This window comes from Anas acuta, chromosome 2 (assembly GCF_963932015.1).
Source record: "Anas acuta chromosome 2, bAnaAcu1.1, whole genome shotgun sequence".
Lineage (NCBI taxonomy): Eukaryota > Metazoa > Chordata > Aves > Anseriformes > Anatidae > Anas > Anas acuta.
Window position 1 is genome coordinate 11,854,107 of NC_088980.1, and position 6,000 is coordinate 11,860,106.

Here is a 6,000-nt window from a genome sequence, read left to right on the forward strand (position 1 = left end):
ATTTTTTTCTTACATTCTTAAACATTATCTCTCTCACAGGATGTAGAGGGTATAGAGGGAATAAACAGATTCAGTAATCATAATATATATATATATATTAAGTTATCAAAATGTGCTTTCATGAGAACAGATTGGTTGAAAGGAATTTGTGTTACTGAGTAAATACATAAAATGTAACAAAATGGCAGATGAAATTCTGTGTTCATTAGTGCAAAGTAGTACAGTTGGGAGAAAAGAACATAAATAAACACAAGTAGTCTCTGTACTACAGATTGCCACTCAGGCAAAAAAAAATGATGTCAGAGTTATAGCTGACAGTTTTATGAAAATAACAGCTCCATATTCAACAACAGTCAAAAGAGCAAATGAAATGTTAGGAATCATTAAGAAATAAACACCACATGAAGCAGAAAACACTGTTACGCAACTCTGCAGCTCAATGGTTTGCCCACTCTTTGAGCATCTGAGTACAGTTCTGGTGTCTCTTATCACTAAAAACATATAGGAAACTATAAAAAGTAGAAAAAAAGACAACTAGTGAGATCAAAACTAAGAAATAGCTTCTGTTGATAGATTAGAGCTCTTTTTATAGGAAAAAAAAATAAAAGACGATTAAGACAGAGATTTATAAAATCGTGAATTATTCATGTGGTAGGTGAATAGGAAACATTTATTCATTGTTTCTCACAGTGTAAGATTTACAGGGCTTCCAAATGAAATGATCGGGTGGCAAGTTTAAAGCAAAAGAAAAGTACGTTTTCACACCACATAATCAAACCATGGAATCATTGCCATAGGACATGTTTAACACCAAAAGCAGAATTGGGTTCAAGAAATGGTGAGACAAATTCAAGAAAGAAAGAAAAAAAACTTTGCCTTTGTTACCAAGGCTTTCTAAGCTGGTCTTTTCTAGAACTGGGAAGTCTTCTTTCAGGAAATTCCTTGCATGCTTGCCAGTTCTTTCTGCTTTCCCTAACAATGTGCTGTCAGAAACACAACACAAGGCTAGCTGGGCTTTGGGGCAATTGTGGTCAAAATTCTATAGTAGCAGCCATCATAGTACAGTTTGTAAAGTAATTTGCAGCAGATATTTACATTTAAAGTCAGAGCATTGTCTCTTTTCTATAGGTTCTCCTTCTCAGATCTATAGCAGCTCATAAATAAAAAATCAACTGTGAAATAGCCATGTGAAAAAGAAGTGTTATCTCCTTCAGGCTGCATATCAGAGCAATATAATCTTGATTTTAAGAGCTTGAACAAGTGATGTGCTGCTTACTCCATGAAGCTTGACAAGAGATTACATTATCCTTCCAAAGCATGACTCTTGCATGTGAAAGAGTAGGCTAGCATGCAAAGGAGCCCCACAGTGCTTGGTTTGATTAGCCAGCAGCACCTGAATTCAGTTCCTGCTCTTCTCCCTCATTTTCTCCATCATGCCTTTTTTAAAGATGTCTGCAATGCATATTCATATTTCATAAAAGTAAATCAAGTTGAAGACAGTTTTTTTTTTTCCTTCTGAGTAGTACATCCTTGTTTTTTTTTTTTTGTTTGTTTGTTTGTTTTTTTCACTTATAACTCTCAAAACTTTCAAAAGAAGTTTAACTTTCTTTTATCGACTCCTTTCCCTGAAGTTAAGCAATCTTGTGCTGCCTGTCTGTGCACAATTTTATATGTTTTATTTTTGTTTGTTTGTTTGTTTTTTGTTTGTTTTTCAACTGAAGGACCTTTGAAGTGTTAAGTGCCCTTCATTCCTATGGAGGTCTATGGCAACTGAGGCATTCAGTATGTCAATTTCAGACCCTTAAAGAGTAAAACACTTGCAGACATACATCTGAGTATGCCCATCACTCTGCATACATGTATAATACTTGTAGAACGAGTAAAAATGCATAAATGGTCTTTTGGCATCTCCTTATTTTATGTACAGAGTTAAGTTATACATCCACTACTCTTTCCAAGTTTATACCTCACTTTTTGGGGGAGGGACTCTTTACCAGGGAGTATAATGACAGGGCAAGGAGTAATAGTTTTAAACTAAAAGACGGTAGACTTGGATTATATATATGGAAGAAATTCTTCATTCAGAGGGTGGTGAGGCCCTGGAACAGTTTGCCCTGAGAATCTGTGGATGCCCCATCACTGATGTTCAAGGCTAGGCAGGATGGGGCTTTGGGCAACCTGGTCTGGTGGGAGGTGTCCCTGCCCATGGCAGTTGGGTTGGAACTGGATGGGCTTTAAGGTCCCTTCCAGCCCAAACCATTCTATGATTCTATGACTGTGTACAATTTGCACACTGATTTTGAAGTTAATTCATCTGCTGAGCTAAGGAATAGTGGAAAAAACACCCACAATAACAGTCTTCTTTCGAACATCTCTATATCATACCTGAAATATCCTTTGCGATTAAACTCTCCCATTTCACCAGTCTGCGTACATCTCCCTTTCTTTTCCTCCCTCTCTGTCTCCTCAAAACTCAAATCTCCTTTCACAGTAATCTTCTCATTCTTCTTGTTTTCTAGCCCAATCGGACTATTCCCACAATACCACAAGTTCCAAATGTATGTATGCTGTCAGCTCTCTTATCTTTGCTGCTAAGCTCTTTCCATTTGTACATAAGCACTTTAATAACCCTCTTTTTTCTCTATGTGTGTATGATATTTTCTTCTTTCATATTAGTGTTCATAAATCCCCAAGTTAATCTGACCTTTCTTTAACTCCTTTTCAGTAAAAGTTTTTTTTCTTTTTTCTTTTTTCTTTTCTTTTCTTTTTTTTCTTTTCTTTTCTTTTCTTTTCTTTTCTTTTCTTTTCTTTTCTTTTCTTTTCTTTTCTTTTCTTTTCTTTTCTTTTCTTTTCTTTTCTTTTCTTTTCTTTTCTTTTCTTTTCTTTTCTTTTCTTTTCTTTCTTTTCCTTTTTCTTTTCCTTTCTTTTCCTTTCCTTTCCTTTCCTTTCCTTTCTTTTCTTCCTTTTCTATTTATCATCTTATGTTCCCAATTTTGTTTTCTTTGCATTTTGGCTCTTCCTTTGCAGCCTGGTTTCCTCTCATCTCTCCTTCACTTTACATTATAATTATTTATGCAGTGAGATCAGTGACTGGTAGGGTGACTATAATAACGTGTGGAGCTGTCCACCATTTGCTTACTCAAATTCTCCAACTTTGGAAATTCCTAAAAATTGTTTATTGGATTTACTGTTCTGCACTCAATATTTTGGTATTCCCTATACAGTTAACATATTTATGTAACAAAAAACAGGGGAACAACATTATGAGCTGTCATGAGTGAAGATAACCTTCACATTTATATTAGAAAAGCAGAATGGACATCTACTGAAACATTCTGTTCCAGCTGCAAAAAATCATCTTCTCTCTTGCAGTAGAAATGAAAAAATACTGAAAAGAAATGCTGAAAAATCAAAGAAGTTATGGGGAGCATGAAAACCATGCAGGAGTTAAGCACTCAAGAGTATATGGGCAACTGTATTGGTTGCTAAAAGGTACTAAATCCTTAAGTGAAACATCTACTCAAATTGTACAAAAATGCCTTAGTTCACTGGAAAATAAAGCAGGCTCACAGACAGTGAGAGATTACAAATGCTTGGGCAGGAATGAATACAGAGTCCACTGCACATTTTCTGTCTCGGTGACTACTCTTTTTGTCATACAATATACTTCTGCTACAGGACAAAGTTACAGCAGTTACTACTAAGCATTAGTTACCTAATTCAGGTTTATAAGGAGCTGAGTGGATTTTCTTGTCTTAAAATATCCTGCACCACTGAACATGAAGATAAAGACCTTTCTTTATCTCCAGGAACTTGTACCATTGCTCAAAACCTAGTCATGGAGAGCATTGTCTGGTGATAAGGACTGGGTGCTGAAGGGTACATGGCGCTACTGCATTGTACCTGGCCTCCTTGCTCAAGGTTATGAAAACAGCAGCTAAAAATGAGAGTTTCCCGGGAAAGCTGTTGTTTTTCAGGAAGATGTGGTACAGACATTGAACTTCATATACTTCATATACAATCTCAAGATTGTATAAACTGGCAAGAGGCTGACTCAATGAAAGGGATCATTGTGAAAATTCCCCCAGCCCTCAGACCAAGTTCACATACTTTTCATTCATCCCAGTGGAAAAAAAAAAATGATTTCAACATTTATGTTTTCTGATGAAAAGAGAAAAGAATTGTCGCTCTTTTAGCCCAAGGCTTTTCATTCTCATTTATTTTGTTTATAAGAGATCCAGGATGAACTGGAGGGTTTTTCAGGTTTTAGAGATTTCCTGTTAAACTAATTATCTCAGCAAAAAATGCTCATAAAATCATTCTTTTACTATAGTTATTTTAAACTAAACACTTTCTGATATTCTTGATGAGAATGACAGGGAATAATTTCTCCAGCCAAAGTTTCATCTCAATATTTGCTTGTCCTTCCTTCAGACTACTCAGCAAATTGCTGACAGTAGTAACAGGACAGAAGACTATACATGTAATGCTCTCAACTCATTCTTTTGCAAAAAAGCAGATCTTTCAGATTTTTTTTCAGAGCTTAGCTGAAAGTAGTATCTGTCATACTGATGGAAATTAGAATCAAGGCAAACCAAAAATTATAGCAGAAGTCAATAATTTCTTTTAGTGTATCTGGATTAGGTATGTGTTTTTGAGTTACTCTAGGCTGCTTATTGTTATGGCTTGTTTGAAGAAGCATGATTGTAAAAATATCTAGCCTGATGTTTATTTATTATAATCTTGTTTTCTTAGCACTCTTTATACTGCTTCACTGTGTGTAAGCATTAGAATTGCCATATGATGGGTGTGGAATCAGTATCACATAGCTGTAAGAAAAGGAAATTCATGAAAGAAATTGCTGTTTAATGTACAATTCACAATGGAAAATATCTGAGAGCCATTTGTCAAAGAAAATTAGTAATACTCTTATCACTCTACATTAGCCACCTTTCCTGGTAAGCCCTAATAAACATCATAAACAAAAGCTCCCTGCTCTGTCAGACAAAGAGCTCTTTTCCAGCCAAAGATATAATTTCACATTAAACACTAGCATCAGAACTGTGATACAGTTTTTTGTCCTCAGGCACTTAGCTGGAGATTGCACCCAGACTGACCATTTTTAATAACACCATAGCAGTTCCAAGCAATACTTTCTTCCTTTATCTAACCTCATAGCAATTCAGTTAATACAGAGGCACCTTCCCATTCATCTATCTTTTTTTTTTTTTTTTTTTTTTTTAGGCAATACCTTAAATCTGGTCTATTTATTTCTACAGAGTCTACATTCAGAAAATGGTGCTCCACTGAACTTAAAAATGGCTTTCATTCTCCAGAAGGGGCTTCAATGCAGAGAGCTCATTAGCAGTGTTAGACACAGCCTCCGACCTCTGCCTAGCGATGCTGAAGTACACAAAACATCTTCCTAAGCACACAGAGATCACTCCCATGTTATACAGGAAGCAAAAAAAAACAGACACACACATACACAAAAAAGCATTTTACACACTTCTACAGCTTCCAGCCATTTCCACTGATCTCTGGAGGTCTACTGAGAGCACAGGCTGCCTCATTCCTTACTCCTTCAGACAGAAAGTAACTTTCAAAGTGCAATATATAAATAACTACAGAGATCTGTAGTGTTGACATTCTTTTGACTCCTAAATTCAAGGAAAGTCGAGAAAGATCCAGAGTTTGCTGCCAGATACTAACTATAAGTTTCACTATATTATGAATAATTCCATTGTGTCCTTTAGCATACAGACTTCTTAAATCTGGGGAGTCCTAAAAATGGTAAAGATCAGCACTTTTTTTTTTTTTTTTTTTTTTTTTTTTACCTTGTAAAAGCCCTTGTCTCCTCTGAACACTGCTACCTCTGTTTCTTCATATAAATTTTATTCTAGCTTGCCATTGCACAAATAGAGCCACAGCAGATAATTGGGATTCCCTCTAATTTGATCCTCTGCTAATGAAAGCTGTCAAAGCTGTGCTCATCCTTTC